This window comes from Bombina bombina, chromosome 5 (genome assembly GCF_027579735.1).
Source record: "Bombina bombina isolate aBomBom1 chromosome 5, aBomBom1.pri, whole genome shotgun sequence".
Taxonomy (NCBI): Eukaryota; Metazoa; Chordata; class Amphibia; order Anura; family Bombinatoridae; genus Bombina; species Bombina bombina.
The window spans coordinates 117,028,158-117,044,629 of record NC_069503.1 but is presented as its reverse complement, the minus strand read 5'-3'; the positions used below and the strand labels follow the sequence as shown (position 1 = coordinate 117,044,629).

Genomic DNA, 16,472 nt, shown 5'->3' with positions numbered 1-16,472 from the left:
GACTAATTTGTATGGAAAAGTTTTCTCTTCATTACCAGATCCAGAACAAATAACTGGAACTCATCGCCTGCACCCTGGAGACTGGGTGGTGATAAGAAGATATGTGAGGAGACACTTAGAGCCCTGGTTTGACGGCCCATACCTGGTGTTACTGACAACACCCACCTCAGTCAAAGTGGAATGGAAACCAAACTGGATACACGCCTCTCACTGTAAGAAAGTGAACTTCCAGGCCGGTGATAAAAACCTGTGTCAAAAGGGTGAGACCACTGGGGACAAAGTGGGTTAACTAAATGCCAAGATGCATATACTGTCCTGTTTTTTCCTTGTCTTTTGCTTTGTATTTTTTTTTTTTTTTTTTTTGAATCAGCTTTATTGAGATAATGAAAATAGGATTACAGGTTATGGAGACGCAGCCCCAGTTTCATACATATTTGATGTAACAGTACATGCTAGATATTGGGCCGATTCAATTTTACTATCGTAACAACAATACAACATTGGACTGGACCAGCAAGCACTTATCAGAAGATTTAACTCTTTACAAATGAATAAAGAAATGCAACATAGAACAAGGGAATCCTGTCTGAATTTCAAACACTTATTTTTCATTATGATATTGCAGAAGGGGGGGGGGGGTTCTCAACAATAAACTCCATTGTGTTTCTGTATGACTAATGTATGATATTGAATCCACCTATCTATCTTTAAGGTATATTTCCCATAGTGATAAAACTTGTGCATAAACTTCCATTCTGTCTGTTTTTAAGTAATATAGTTCCTCGAGATGAACCAATTCGGAAACTCTATTAACCCACATCTCTATAGTTGGGGGATCTCGCGACCTCCAGTTCTTAGCTATTAAAAATTTTACACTATTTGACATAATAAAGAATAATTTAAGGGAGGGCTTATGTTTAATTTTGGGAGGTTTATTTAGTAACCAGAGTAGGGGGTCCATAGGAAATTGTAGTTCGAGTATGTCTTCTATCTCCAGAATGACTGACTTCCAGAGATTATGTATAACTGTGCACCACCACCACATGTGGGCCATGCCACTGTTGGCATGTCCACAGCGCCAGCATTTGTTTTGCGATTTGTGAAATAGTCGGTGAAGTTTGTTAGGTGTGTAGTACCATCTATGTAGCAATTTTAGGTTAATTTCCATAGTGGCTGTGGAGATAGAGGTCTTAAGTGTTGCACCTATTATTCTTGATCTGATGTGTAGTGGGATTATTATCCCTAAATCCTTCTCCCAACTTTCCATATAGGGAATAGGGTAACCCGGAAATGGTGTGATCAGTATTTTATAGATCAGTGATAAGGTATGTCGGATTGGTGGTTCTCTGATGCATAACTGTTCAAATGAGGTTAATGGTCTGGTCATATTGGGAGATTGGACATGAGTCATGAGGAGGTGGTATATTCGTTGGTATGTGAACCAATTAGTCAAGCAGGAGAAACCCTGTTGTATTAAGTCTGTTTGTGATTTGATCTGTTCGTTGTGGACCACCCAGTAAACCGGAAAATCTTGGAGATGTGAGGGATAGGAATGTTTGTTTATGTTGGGTCCTAGATCAAGCTCTCCGTTTTTAATTAGGGATGTCAATGGAGAGGGCCTAGAGGAAAGGTACGGGAATAAGGTTAGTAGCTTGTGCCATGACCGATAGGTTTCTGTAATAGTAATGGTCGACTGGGGGTGCCCGTCTTGGGGGTGTTTAAAGGCCCAACATGGGCTGCTAAGGTTTTGGGATTGCGCTATGCTATGTTCCATGACAACCCACCTCTTGTGTTGTTTATGAATACTCCAGTCTACGATTCTTTGTAGGAATATCGCGTACCTATAATACATTAAGTTAGGAAGGCCTAAACCTCCTTGTAGCTTGGGGAGGGACATAATAGTTTTATTAATTCTTGGGTGCTTTTTATGCCATACAAAATCACTGAGTGCACGTTGTAGGGAAGGTAAGTATCTCTCTGGTAATGGGACAGGCAGGGTTTGAAGAATATATAAGATTCTGGGGAATACATTCATTTTTATTAGGTTCTTTGCTTTGTATTTTTATACCTCTATACACCAGTGAAGGGTGACAAAAGGACAAATTCTATCTGGCTTTTACACCAACAAACCGCCAAGCAACTGAATGCCACAGACTGTTGGATATGCTCTCATGTTCCTGCCAATCATAAAGGAATCCCTTTAATAGGTGTACCAATATCAATGAATGATTTAAATGTGACAGATTACAGCTATGATGTTCAAATAGATATTGATAACGCTGTTCATAATGCTATCTCAGATCAAGGTACATACTTAAAACTTGCTGGTATAGTTTCTATACCTATAATGTGTCTTGGGCCAATGTATGTTAATTACATAGCAAACATGAAAGGTTGCATATTTAGTTTGCCCAAGGTATATGTGGGGGAAACAGATTGTAGAAATGCTACCTTTACATTTAATATGGAACCTAACGAAGAACCATGTGATACAGGAACTGCTGATTGTAATAGTTTATGTTTTTGTTCAACGTTAAAAGCTTTGTGTACCACTAGGTGTGCCTGTCTTGAACAGACAGACAATGATGAATGGACCTGTCAAACTCAGTTATATAACAATATGAGATGGTTTCAACTATGGCTGGGAAAGATGGTAAGATTATTCCAATGGTCCTTAAACAAGGTATAAGTAAGAATTATTCTCATCTGCAGATAAAGTCTGGATGTGGTTTCCTGCCTGGACAGGTTAGGGAATTGAGCTAGCAAATAGAATTAACAAATATGCTAGTATCATGGATGGGATTATTAATGAGACTACAAGTAAAAGAGTTACAACAAAGATCTAGAGATATAGCTAAGGAAGGATGGGATCGATTGGACCTGGTTTAAAAATATGCTTACAAATCTTTTAAAACCCATAGTGGTAGTGATAAGAGTAATTCTAATGTGCCTAATTATTTGGAAATTGTTAATGATTTGTGTTTCTCATTGCAGAAAAAGATGAAGATACCGATTGTTTAGGGTGATTATACAACAGCCACAGAGATGACCGACTGATAACTTAGCTAACTGCCTTCCCTGCAGACCCTCCAGTCATTATAGGAGACAGGTGGAAGATCTTATCTCTGCGAGGGGGGTCCCACAATTGCACCTCATCAGCTTTGGGCCTACTACAGGATTTGGACCTAGGCCTGTGAAGGGATGCAGTTCTGGCTGCTGTTGTTATCTGTTTAGATAGAGATTGCATATTTTGTGTTTGCGTGTTACCAATAAAGATGTGTGAATGCTTAGAGGAAATGATAACTATGTAGGCAGATCTGGAATGGCGGCTCAGCATCCCACTGTCTATGCAGCTTATCTGTATACTCAGTGATATACAGTCTGTCTAAGGGGTCATTTCCAGGTAGGAAGGTTGTTAGTTAGTCAAGTGAGAGACACAAAGTAATAATGGTGTGATAATAAACACAAGGTAATACATGTGATAATAAAATTATCAAAAGGGTGAGAAATGTTAAGGAAAAATATTTTTAATTCTGTATATATATTTTACTTATGTGTTATAAGGGACTGACAAGTGATATTTTTAAACAGTTACATTTCTTTTTGTCAATTCAGCTAGTAAAGAAACTGCTGTATATGCAAAGTAAGTATTTTCAGCTACAGTAACACCCAACGTTTGTATGAACAAGATAAGAAGAAGACCACGAGGTTCTTATTGTGAAGAAACAACACATGGCCTATAAAAGAGAGACATTGTTGCTATCTAATGCTGCACGCCACACACACTTGTATTACTATGTAAAATGACCGGTTGTCATTTTTGTTGTAATCATGTTTAATTGTACAATTATAACCTTATTAATTTGGAACAGCTGTCTTCACGTTATTTTACTTTAACAGAGCTTATGTAACAAAGTACCAGCATCCAACTATGCTGGAGAGTCACAGTCCAGTCATTTTGAATAATGTGTCTGGGTTTCAGGTGGTCTGAAACCCGGACACATGATTTGAAACCCCGGAGGTGGCAACCCTACTGGGACAGAATAAACAACTGGATAGGACACTGGGACAGCGCCTCCAAACAGGGACAATCCCAGTAAAAGTGGGACTTCTGGTAAGCCTAATTATGAAAGTAAATTAGAAATTTGTTTAAAATTACATACTCTACCTGACTCATGTAAGTTTTACTTTAACTTTATTATCCCTTTAAAGAGTTAACTCCATGTGCACCTCACTCTGTTAGTGAAGGGGTTAAATATGAGCACTGAGAAGCTTTCTGTGCTGGTGAAGGGGTTAATACAAAGTGCAGCTCTCTCAGTGCTAGTGAAAGTACTAATATATATTGTGTAGCTTTATGTATATAGTGTAGCTGTAATTAGGCTTACCATAATTTTTAGAGGTGAAACTGGGACCACCTGGTGCGGTGCCAGTGGGGGTGTGGTCAGAAGCGTGGTCAAGAGGGCGTGGCAATTACCGGTCCTTTTAAAGTAGTAGCTTTTATGTGTGTAATGTTTCATGGATACTCTACCCTTCCTCAGTCAAACAAGTGAATCACACAGTTTAAATAGACCATAACACCACCCCCTAGTGAAAAAGGCACCATTACGTTGTCATGGCAAATAAGTAATTAATCTAAATCTCAGATGCTAAATAATGCCAAACATCAAGCATAATTATTGCTTTCATAATTATCAATTTCACAATGTAATATCTGCAGTGTAATATGTGTTTTATGTGTCTAATTAAGGAACAGAGCCAAATACTGATAAGGCATAAATACAACATTGAATGAAAGTAAAAAAGAAACACGTACCCGCTAAAGCTGTTTAAGAGGCTACTCTATACCATGATGCAGGAAGATTATAGCCAAAATGCTATCCTGCATGAAGTAAAGCAAGATCCAGGCCAAAAATCCTGCCTGTCTGTACTTCCTAGTCATACCCATATGATTCCCCTAAACGTGTATCATCGGTGATGTCACCAGGGGTCGGGGGGCTTGTTAAATTCCTAGAAAAATAAACCAAGTAGTATTACAAAATAAAACAAACCTATGCTGCTCACTCAGCCTGTATTACTAAATGTAAACTTTGAAGGACACGAACGTTAAGCTAAGCAGGGCTGTATGTAACAAAGTACCAGCATCCAACTATGCTGGAGAGCCACAGTCCAGTCATTTTGAATAATGTGTCCGGGTTTCAGGCGGTCTAAAAACCGGACACATGATTTGAAACCTGGAGGAGGCAACCCTACTGGGACAGAATGAACAACCAGGTGGGACACTGGGACAGCGCCTCCAAACCGGGACAATCCCAGTAAAAGTGGGACTTCTGGTAAGCCTAGCTGTAATGTACTAGTAGAGGATATGACAGTGACAATGGGCTCAGTTACTAAATTTTATGAATTTGCAGATTTAAACAATGTTAAAAAGCATCTGATTAGTCTTTGAAATGGTTGCATATTTTCTTTTGTCTGATTGGCTGCTGATTAACATGTGACTTCTAAGCATGTATTCTGGGAGATGTAGTCCAGTATTGAACTCACACTGTGTTCTCCGGGCTCCCATTTACTTCCTGTGCAGCTGCTGCTGGGTGAGTGAGTCAAGCTATGTGTATTGTGTGATAAAACGTTTTAGTTACTTTCTAGTCTTCTTAAAAAGTTTATAATTGTTATAAATGTTGTTCTTTTAGTGCATGTTATTCATCTGCTTGTGCCAGGCAATGGGATACTTAGTGCTGTTAAACTCTTTGTGTTAGTGAAGGGCTAATACACACTGTGCAGCTCTCTGTGCTAGTGAAGGGTTAATACACACTTCAGCTTTCTTTGCTAGTGAAGGGTTAATACACACTGTGCTGCTCTCTGTGCCAGTGAAGGGTTAATACACACTGTGCTGCTCTCTGTGCCAGTGAAGGGTTAATATGCACTGTGCTGCTCTATGTGCAATTGAAGGGTTAATATACACTGTGCTGCTCTATGTGCCAATGAAGGGTTAATACACACTGTGCTGCTCTCTGTACTAGTGAAGGGTTAATACCCACAGTGCTGTTCTGTGTTCTAGTGAAGGGTTAATACACACTGTGCAGCTCTCTGTGCTAGTGAAGGGTTAATACACACTTCAGCTTTCTTTGCTAGTGAAGGGTTAATACACAGGTTCAAGGATTAGCAGCACTCCAAAAGGTAGAGTAAAACACAGTCTTTTATTCTTAAGGTTTAAAAATTCAAAAAGATACACACAAGAAATAGTGCAATGCAGCACAGCACAGCACATCAGCAAAAAAGGTTACATGGAAGGGGAGCGAGGTCCTGACATGTTTCGTGCTATTCAGCACTTAATCATAGGATGATTCCCCACCTGTGTAATGCTCCATTTAACTGGTTGTTAACCAATCACAATTTTTCAAAAATATACACACCCTCAAAAGAAAAGAGAGCTAGTATAAATGGTGCATTATAGAGGAAGACAAGAACAATGAAACAAAAAATAATAAACTAACAATGATAAAAATAACACAACAGTATAGTTATAAAAGAATAAATGATAAGAAAAAATATGAAAAAACATTGTTGTTAATTCCTATTATTGCAACATAAATATAATTTTAGATTTAATAGGTTTATGAACTCTTCATAGATAAATATTTAATTTTTTAAATTTCTTAAATATTAATTTTCACATACTTTGATGTATAGTGAGTGTCAATAATAGGAACTTTGTTTGCTTGATTCTACAAATCGCCTCATATTAAATTAATTCGTATTAGACATAAAATATCTATAAATACCATTCTTATAATGGTTGATGGAATGATGTGCATCGTAACTCTCTGTCTGTGGGATCACAACGACAGATGTCTTAAATCACAGATGTTACAAAAAACAAAAAACATAACCATTAATCATAAAGTATTAAAGCAGATGATAACATTATTATCAGACCTCTGGTCATGGTATAAGAGCAAACATACAAATGGGTGATAGAATAAAACTAATACCTTAATGACCTGTTAATGTGAAAACATATACAATAAATGCAGGTATTAGATGTACATTTGCACTGGCTACCATGCCAAAGGGGATTACAGGATAATGACACCAGAAGATCAATGATCTGAAAGGAAATCAATTTAGATAAATATTTCCCTGTACTAGCTTAGGAATCAACAAAGAAACTTATATCCCACTCCTTATTGAGGCCATGTGGTGTCCTTGTATTAAGATTCCATATCCAATACAGCTCTTTTTTGGAAAGAATAGAGTTAATATTACCTCCTCGAATGGGTCTTTTGGCTACATCAATTACTTTAACTGTAAATTTGGATTGATCTGTGAAATGTATGCCATTAAAGTGTCTTGCTACACTGGAATCTTTGTTATAGTTTTTTATGTCTCTCTTATGTTCCCCTATTCTAGGGTGGGTGGTGATAGATGCGGTGTCACTGTACTCATGTATACCACATGCTTTGGGTATACAGGCTGTCCGTTTCTTCTTGGATAATTACACCAATTATTCAAGAGAGTTTAAATTGTTCTTCTGTGAGACTGTTGAGTTTCTACTATCCCACAATTACTTTATGTTTAATGGCGAATATTATCTACAAATATGTGGTACTGCGATGGGGGCGAAGTTTGCGCCCTCATTCGCGAATTTATTCGTGGGATGGTGGGAACTCGGCAGTCTCTACAGCAGCAACAATCCATTTTTTGATAATATTCGCACATATATGAGATTTATTGACGATCTCATCTTTGTGGTTAAGGGTGACTTCGTCTTTGAGGAATTTTTGAAATATGTTAACAATAATGACCTCAAATTGAAGTTTACCGGGGAGATTCAGGATAAAGAAATACATTTCTTGGACCTTACTTTACATGGCTCAGTAGAAACAAATAGGATCATTACAGATACATTCAGGAAGCCAACATCAGGAAATACGATCTTGCACGCTACCTCTTCTCATCCTAAGCATTTAATTCAATCAATTCCGAAAAGCCAGTTTCTAAGGCTTCGAAGGAACACAAATTCTGATGATTTGTTTAACCATCAAGCCAAAAAACTAACGGACAGACTAATTGCCAGGGGCTATAATCCTGATACATTACATAGGTCATTGGAAGATGTTAAAAGGAATTTTATCCCTTCATCTAGTAAGGGTAAGAAGGATGCTTTTGATAAAGATGTAGTGATATTTTCTACGGAATTTTCCTTGCAGTTTAATGACCTGTGTAATATAATCAAAAAGAACTTACCCATACTTAAAGGGGACAGTGCTTTGGCCAATGTTGTCGACAAGATTAAATTTGTGTCAAAAAAAGCACCTACATTGGGCAAAAAGCTTTCACCTAGTATGGTTAATGATAATGTCAGAGAGAAAAGTGTACAATGGCTTAATAAGAAAGGAACTTTTAAATGCTTGTCACGGAACTGTCACACCTGCCAGCATATTTCTATGGGAATAAACTTCAATAGTTACTCAAATAAAGGCAATTTTAAGATTGACCATTATGCCAACTGTGGCACTACATTTGTAGTTTATCTCCTAGAATGTTCTTTATGCTCAGAACAGTACGTTGGTCAAACTTCACGTGCCCTCAGGTCTAGAATAGGGGAACATAAGAGAGACATAAAAAACTATAACAAAGATTCCAGTGTAGCAAGACACTTTAATGGCATACATTTCACAGATCAATCCAAATTTACAGTTAAAGTAATTGATGTAGCCAAAAGACCCATTCGAGGAGGTAATATTAACTCTATCCTTTCCAAAAAAGAGCTGTATTGGATATGGAAGCTTAATACAAGGACACCACATGGCCTCAATAAGGAGTGGGATATAAGTTTCTTTGTTGATTCCTAAGCTAGTACAGGGAAATATTTATCTAAATTGATTTCCTTTCAGATCATTGATCTTCTGGTGTCATTATCCTGTAATCCCCTTTGGCATGGTAGCCAGTGCAAATGTACATCTAATACCTGCATTTATTGTATATGTTTTCACATTAACAGGTCATTAAGGTATTAGTTTTATTCTATCACCCATTTGTATGTTTGCTCTTATACCATGACCAGAGGTCTGATAATAATGTTATCATCTGCTTTAATACTTTATGATTAATGGTTATGTTTTTTGTTTTTTGTAACATCTGTGATTTAAGACATCTGTCGTTGTGATCCCACAGACAGAGAGTTACGATGCACATCATTCCATCAACCATTATAAGAATGGTATTTATAGATATTTTATGTCTAATAAGAATTAATTTAATATGAGGCGATTTGTAGAATCAAGCAAACAAAGTTCCTATTATTGACACTCACTATACATCAAAGTATGTGAAAATTAATATTTAAGAAATTTAAAAAATTAAATATTTATCTATGAAGAGTTCATAAACCTATTAAATCTAAAATTATATTTATGTTGCAATAATAGGAATTAACAACAATGTTTTTTCATATTTTTTCTTATCATTTATTCTTTTATAACTATACTGTTGTGTTATTTTTATCATTGTTAGTTTATTATTTTTTGTTTCATTGTTCTTGTCTTCCTCTATAATGCACCATTTATACTAGCTCTCTTTTCTTTTGAGGGTGTGTATATTTTTGAAAAATTGTGATTGGTTAACAACCAGTTAAATGGAGCATTACACAGGTGGGGAATCATCCTATGATTAAGTGCTGAATAGCACGAAACATGTCAGGACCTCGCTCCCCTTCCATGTAACCTTTTTTGCTGATGTGCTGTGCTGTGCTGCATTGCACTATTTCTTGTGTGTATCTTTTTGAATTTTTAAACCTTAAGAATAAAAGACTGTGTTTTACTCTACCTTTTGGAGTGCTGCTAATCCTTGAACCTGTATTCTACGAAGCCTGCTCGGCTTCCTTCAGCTGGCACCCCGCCACAAGTACATTTCTTCAGACCGGCCTTTTGAGGACTGCAATTGGCCTGCTACCTACACACCTCCTAAGCTGTAGCTACGTCATCCCCTATGCAAGGGTTAAAACACTGTGCTGCTCTCTGTGCTAGTGAAGGGTTAATACACACTGTGCTGCTCTCTGTGCCAGTGAAGGGTTAATACACACTGCTGCTCTCTGTGCTAGTGAAGGGTTAATACACACTGTGCTGCTCTCTGTGCTAGTGAAGGGTTAATACACACTGTGCTGCTCTCTGTGCTAGTGAAGGGTTAATACACACTGTGCTGCTCTCTGTGCTAGTGAAGGGTTAATACACACTGTGCTGCTCTCTGTGCTAGTGAAGGGTTAATACACACTGCTGCTCTCTGTGCTAGTGAAGGGTTAATACACACTGTGCTGCTCTCTGTGCTAGTGAAGGGTTAATACACACTGTGCTGCTCTCTGTGCCAGTGAAGGGTTAATACACACTGTGCTGCTCTCTGTGCTAGTGAAGGGTTAATACACACTGTGCTGCTCTTTGTGCTAGTGAAGGGTTAATACACACTGTGCTGCTCTCTGTGCTAGTGAAGGGTTAATACACACTGTGCTGCTCTCTGTGCCAGTGAAGGGTTAATATACACTGTGCTGCTCTCTGTGCCAGTGAAGGGTTAATATACACTGTGCTGCTCTATGTGCAATTGAAGGGTTAATATACACTGTGCTGCTCTATGTGCCAGTGAAGGGTTAATATACACTGTGCTGCTCTATGTGCCAGTGAAGGGTTAATATACACTGTGCTGCTCTCTGTGCTAGTGAAGGGTTAATATACACTGTGCTGCTCTATGTGCCAGTGAGGGGTTAATACACACTGTGCTGCTCTCTGTGCCAGTGAAGGGTTAATATACACTGTGCTGCTCTATGTGCAATTGAAGGGTTAATATACACTGTGCTGCTCTATGTGCCAGTGAAGGGTTAATACACACTGTGCTGCTCTCTGTACTAGTGAAGGGTTAATACCCACAGTGCTGTTCTGTGTTCTAGTGAAGGGTTAATATACACTGTGGTGGGGATGTACTAAAAGGAATGACAAGGGTGAATGACAAAATGGAATGCCCATAGACTTTAATGGGATGTAAAATTAAAAGTGTTGAAGCAACAAAACTATGAGCCATATCAACTAGATATTTACCAGATATGTTCCCCAGGTACAGTAGCATATTCTGAAAGTGAGATTACTTCAGATTATAGCTGCTTTCTATGGAATGACAAGGGTGAATGACAAAGTGGAATGCCTATAGACTATAATGGGATTACATTTAAAAGTGCTATAGAAACTAAACTATGATACATATCAAGTAGATATTTACCAGATATGTTCCCCAGGTACAGTAACATATTCTGAAAGTGAGATTATGTCAGATTATAGTTGCTTTCTATGGAATGACAAGGGTGAATGACATAATGGAATGCCCATAGACTATAATGGGGATACATTTAAAAGTGCTATAAAAACTAAAATATCAGATATATAAAATAGATATTTACCAGATATGTTCCCCAGGTAAAGTATCATATTCTGAAAGTGAGATTACGTCAGATTATCTATGAAATGACAAGGGTGAATGACAAAGTGGAATGCCTATAGACTATAATGGGATTACATTTAAAAGTGCTATAGAAACTAAACTATGATACATATCAAGTAGATATTTACCAGATATGTTCCCCAGGTACAGTAACATATTCTGAAAGTGAGATTACGTCAGATTATAGTTGCTTTCTATGGAATGACAAGGGTGAATGACATAATGGAATGCCCATAGACTATAATGGGGATACATTTAAAAGTGCTATAAAAACTAAAATATCAGACATATAAAATAGATATTTACCAGATATGTTCCCCAGGTACAGTATCATATTCTGAAAGTGAGATTACGTCAGATTATAGCTGCTTTCTATGGAATGACAAGGGTGAATGACAAAGTGGAATGCCCCTAGACTATAATGGGATTACATTTAAAAGTGCTATAGAAACTAAACTATGATACATATCAAGTAGATATTTACCAGATATGTTCCCCAGGTACAGTAGCATATTCTGAAAGTGAGATTACGTCAGATTATAGTTGCTTTCTATGGAATGACAAGGGTGAATGACAAAATGGAATGCCCATAGACTATAATGGGGATACATTTAAAAGTGCTATAAAAACTAAAATATCAGACATATAAAATAGATATTTACCTGATACGTTCCCCAGGTACAGTAGCATATTATGAAAGTGAGATTATGACAAATTATAGCTGTTTTCTATGGAATGACAAGGGTGAATGACAAAATGGAATGCCCCTAGACTTTAATGGGATGTTAAATTAAAAGTGTTGAAGCAACAAAACTATGAGACATATCAACTAGATATTTACCAGATATGTTCCCCAGGTACAGTAGCATATTCTGAAAGTGAGATTACGTCAGATTATAGTTGCTTTCTATGGAATGACAAGGGTGAATGACAAAATGGAATGCCCATAGACTATAATGGGATTACATTTAGTGCTATAGCAACAAAAATATGAGACATATGAAATAGCTATTTACCAGATATGTTCCCCAGGTACAGTAGCATATTCTGAAAGTGAGATTACATCAGATTATAGCTGCTTTCTATGGAATGACAAGGGTGAATGACAATGTGGAATGCCTATAGACTATAATGGGATTACATTTAAAAGTGCTATAGAAACTAAATTATAATACATATCAACTAGATATTTACCAGATATGTTCCCCAGGTACAGTAGCATATTCTGAAAGTGAGATTACGTCAGATTATAGTTGCTTTCTATGGAATGACAAGGGTGAATGACAAAATGGAATGCCCATAGACTATAATGGGATTACATTTAGTGCTATAGCAACAAAAATATGAGACATATGAAGTAGCTATTTACCAGATATGTTCCCCAGGTACAGTAGTATATTCTGAAAGTTAGATTACATCAGATTATAGCTGCTTTCTATGGAATGACAAGGGTGAATGACAAAATGGAATGCCCATAGACTATAATGGGATTACATTTAAAAGTGCTATAGAAACTAAACTATGATACATATCAAATAGATATTCACCAGATATGTTCCCCAGGTACAGTAGCATATTCTGAAAGTGAGATTACATCAGATTATAGCTGCTTTCTATGGAATGACAAGGGTGAATGACATAATGGAATGCCCATAAACTATAATGGGGATACATTTAAAAGTGCTATAAAAACTAAAATATCAGACATATAAAATAGATATTTACCTGATATGTTCCCCAGGTACAGTATCATATTCTGAAAGTGAGATTACGTCAGATTATAGCTGTTTTCTATGGAATGACAAGGGTGAATGACAACATGGAATGCCCATAGACTATAATAGGATTACATTTAGAGGTATAGAAACACAAATATGAGACATATCAAGTAGCTATTTACCAGATATGTTCCCCAGGTACAGTAGCATATTCTGAAAGTGAGATTACGTCAGATTATAGCTGCTTTCTATGGAATGACAAGGGTGAATGACAAAATGGAATACCCATAGACTATAATGGGATTACATTTAGTTCTATAGCAACAAAAATATGAGACATATGAAGTAGATATTTACCAGATATGTTCCCCAGGTACAGTAGCATATTCTGAAAGTGAGATTACGTCAGATTATAGCTGCTTTCTATGGAATGACAAGGGTGAATGACATAATGGAATGCCCATAGACTATAATGGGATTACATTTAGTGCTATAGAAACACAAATATGAGACATATCAAGTAGATATTTACCAGAAATGTTCCCCAGGTACAGTAGTATATTCTGAAAGTGAGATTACGTCAGATTATAGCTGTTTTCTATGGAATGACAAGGGTGAATGACTAAATGGAATGCCCATAGACTTTAATGGGATGTAAAATTAAAAGTGTTGAAGCAACAAAACTATGAGACATATCAAATAGATATTTACCAGATATGTTCCCCAGGTACAGTAGCATATTCTGAAAGTGAGATTACTTCAGATTATAGCTGTTTTATATGGAATGACAAGGGTGAACAACATAATGGAATGCCCATAGTCTATAATGGGATTACATTTAGTGCCATAGCAACAAAAATATGAGACATATGAAGTAGCTATTTACCAGATATGTTCCCCAGGTACAGTAGCATATTCTGAAAGTTATATTACATCAGATTATTGCTGCTTTCTATGGAATGACAAGGGTGAATGACAAAATGGAATGCCCATAGACTATAATGGGATTACATTTAAAAGTGCTATAGCAACAAAAGTATCAGACATATCAAATAGATATTTACCACATATGTTCCCCAGGTACAGTAGCATATTCTATAAGTGAGATTACGTGAGATTATAGCTGCTTTCTATGGAATGACAAGGGTGAATGACAAAGTGGAATGCCCATAGACTATAATAGGATTACATTTAGTGCTATAGAAACACAAATATGAGACATATCAATTAGATATTTACCAGATATGTTCCCCAGGTACAGTAGCATATTCTGAAAGTGAGATTACGTCAAATTATAGCTGTTTTCTATGGAATGAGAAGGGTGAATTACAAAATGGAATGCCCCTAGACTTTAATGGGAGGTAAAATTAAAAGTGTTAAAGCAACAAAACTATGAGACATATCAACTAGATATTTACCAGATATGTTCCACAGGTACAGTAGCATATTCTGAAAGTGAGATTACTTCAGATTATAGCTGCTTTCTATGGAATGACAAGGGTGAATGACAAACTGGAATGCCCATAGACTATAATGGGTTTACAATTAAAAGTGCTATAGAAACTAAACTATGATACATATCAAATAGATATTTACTAGATACGTTCCCCAGGTACAGTAGCATATTCTGAAAGTGAGATTATATCAGATTATAGCTGCTTTCTATGGAATGGCAAGGGTGAATGACAAAATAGAATGCCCATCCTGTTATATAAAAGGCCAAGTGTGTTTGTCCAAAGCTGTCATGCGCAGTAGAGACAGCTCGAGGACAAACACACCTGGCCTTACCTGACATGCTGTTTGCGGTGGTGGGGCAAAAGTGGGCGTGGTCGGGCGGGAGCGTTGGCATGGCCGGGAACGTTCGGCGCGAGAGAGAGGGGAGAGAAATAGAAAGAGAGGGGGAGAGACAAAAAGAGATAGAAAAGAGCTAAAGAGAGGGGAATAGCAGAAGAGAGGGGGAGAGAGTACAAAATAGATGGGAAAGAGCAAAAGAGAGGGGAAAGAGCAAAAGAGAGGGGGGAGAGAGAGCAAAAGAGAGGGGGGAGAGAGAGCAAAACAGAGGGGGAGAGAGAGAGCAAAATAGAGGGGGAGAGAGAAAATAAGAGGGGGAAAGAGAGAAAGCAAAAGAGAGGGGGAGAGAGAGGAGGGGGGAGAGAGAGCAAAAGAGGGGGGAGAGAGAGCAATAGAGAGGGGAAGAAAGAGAGCAAAAGAGGGATGGGGAGAGAGCAAAAGAGAGGGATGGGGGAGAGCAAAAGAGAGGGGGGAGAGAGAGCAAAAGAGGGGGAAAGAGCAAAATAGAGGGAAAGGAGAGAGAAAAAGAGATGGGGAGAGAGCAAAAGCGAGGGAAGGAGAGAGCAATAGAGAGGGGGAGAGATCAAAAGAGAGGGGGGAGAGAGAGCAAAAGAGAGGGGGGAGAAAGAGCAATAGAGAGGGGGAGAGAGAGAAAAAAAGAGGGATGGAGAGAGAGCGCAAAAGAGAGGGGAGAGAGACAGAGCAAAAGAGAGGGGGGAGAGAGAGCAAAAGAGATGGGGGATAGAGAGAGCAAAAGAGAGGGATGGAGAGAAAAAGCAAAAGAGAGGGATGGAGAGAGAGAGCAAAAAAAAGGGGAGAAAGACAGCACAAGAGAGGGGGAGAGAGAGAGCGCAAAAGAGAGGGGGAGAGAGAGAGAGCGCAAGAGAGAGGGGGAGAGAGAGCACACAAAAGGGGGGAGAGAGAGCGCAAAAGAGAGAGAACGCAAAAGAGGGGGGAGAGAGAGAACGCAAAAGAGGGGGGAGAGAGAGATCGTAAAAGAAAGGGGGAGAGATGGAGCAAAAGAGAGGGGGGAGAGGGAGCAAAAGAGAGGGGGGAGAGGGAGCAAAAGAGAGGGGGGAGAGCGAGCAAAAGAGAGGGGGGAGAGAGAGAGCAAGGAACTGCTGTACTGCAAAAAATGGCCCGTGTAAACAGGCTTTAGGACTAGTAGACTATAATGGTATTACATTTAAAAGTTCTATAGCAACAAAAATATCAGACATATAAAATAGATATTTACCAGATATGTTCCCCAGGTACAGTAGAATATTCTGAAAGTGAGATTACATCAGATTATAGCTGCTTTCTATGTAATGACAAGGGTGAATGACAAAATGGAATGCCCATAGACTATAATGGGATTACATTTAAAAGTGCTATAGCAACGAAAATACGAGACATATCAAATAGATATTTACCAAATATGTTCCCAAGGTACAGTAGCACATATTCTGAAAGTGAGATTACGTCAGATTATAGCTGCTTTCT

The 16,472-nt window shown here is 37.9% G+C and overlaps 1 protein-coding gene across 2 annotated transcripts in view; it reads left to right on the top strand.

Annotated features, from left to right (window-relative positions):
• Positions 1–16,472, top strand: part of LOC128660048 (oocyte zinc finger protein XlCOF6-like) — a 324,095-nt gene that overhangs the window by 157,115 nt on the left and 150,508 nt on the right. Inside the window, exon 1 of one of the 2 annotated variants that reach the window (XM_053713645.1) lies at positions 5,526–5,588. The exons of the other annotated variant lie outside the window; for it this stretch is intronic. The gene's annotated coding sequence lies outside the window, so the exon portion shown is untranslated. Of the gene's footprint in view, positions 1–5,525; positions 5,589–16,472 lie in introns of those variants that run through there. 2 annotated transcript variants of the gene reach the window in all.